At 36.4% G+C, this 1,100-nt stretch overlaps 1 pseudogene; it reads right to left on the reverse strand.

Moving 5' to 3' along the window:
* Positions 1-211: 211 nt before the first annotated feature.
* Positions 212-541, reverse strand: LOC101028056 (transcription initiation factor IIA subunit 2 pseudogene; annotated as a pseudogene).
* Between the last annotated feature and the right edge of the window lie 559 nt (positions 542-1,100).

The following is a 1,100-nucleotide window of genomic DNA, read 5'->3' on the forward strand; positions in this document are numbered from 1 at the left end:
TTTTTTTTTGTTTTTGTTTTTTTCATGCTGTATAATAAAGGTAAGAGGCTACAGGCTACAGAGTTAGAAGCTTCTTCCTAGTGGAATTCTCTGGTATAGCACAGTGTAGTCATTTCTGCAATTCTAGAATAAATAAAAAGTCTCTTCTATGCTTCTCTTCAAAAGCAATGAATAACAGAAGATGGCATAAAAGAAGGCATTTTTTCCCTTTTCATTCTGTAGTGTTGGAGCCAGTATTTTTTCCATCACAGGCAACAATTTTCACTTTTTCCACTTTAATAAGTTCTGTCACCTATCTGAATTCAACATCATTCAATACAAAAGTCCACACTTTATCGCAGAATCTATACGTATTTAGCATGCCCCTGAAATTGAGTCTGTTCCTGACCGTCCGAGCCAATGCTGAATTTATAGCCTTATCAAACTGAAGTAGAACTTGAAGGGCAAATTGAGGGGTGATCTGTTGAGACTGTATGAGCTCATCTAGGCTCTCCTGAAGACTGTTTCCCAAAGTGGTATTTCTTTATAACTGATATGCCATGGCTTATGAGGAAGAATTTGTTTTCTTATTCAAACTTGCATTGATATCCTGTGGGGAAGACGCTTCCTGCCGCGGAGTGGACAGAAGTCGCCACAAGCCCAACAGGAGGCTCCTACTTCTCTGACCACCTCTTCAGCCACCGCAGACACTGCAGGAGTTTTTTTTTTGTTGTTGTTGTTTGTTTTTTGTTTTTTGTTTTTTTAATAAAATGTTTAAGGCTCTGTGTGTGTGTGTATGTGGGTGTGCACATGCGCAGTCACACATGTGCGTATACACAAGGCTGCTTGCGTATTTTGGCTTTTTACCAGCTTGATACTTACCTAGTCATTACTTCTGAAAATGTGTCACCCATTATTTCATGAAATATTTCTTCTTTAAAAATTCCAATTATGGAAAAATTAGAACATCTGATATTGTGCCAAAGATCTAGGATTTTTTGTTCTTTTTTTTTTTTTCATTACATTTTAATTGGGCTGTTTAATCATTGTTTATTCAACATTACTGATTTTTTCCTCAACTATGCTGAGTCTACTTAAGAGTTTATTGAAGATCTTTATTT

Source organism: Saimiri boliviensis, chromosome 1 (genome assembly GCF_048565385.1).
Source record: "Saimiri boliviensis isolate mSaiBol1 chromosome 1, mSaiBol1.pri, whole genome shotgun sequence".
Lineage (NCBI taxonomy): Eukaryota > Metazoa > Chordata > Mammalia > Primates > Cebidae > Saimiri > Saimiri boliviensis.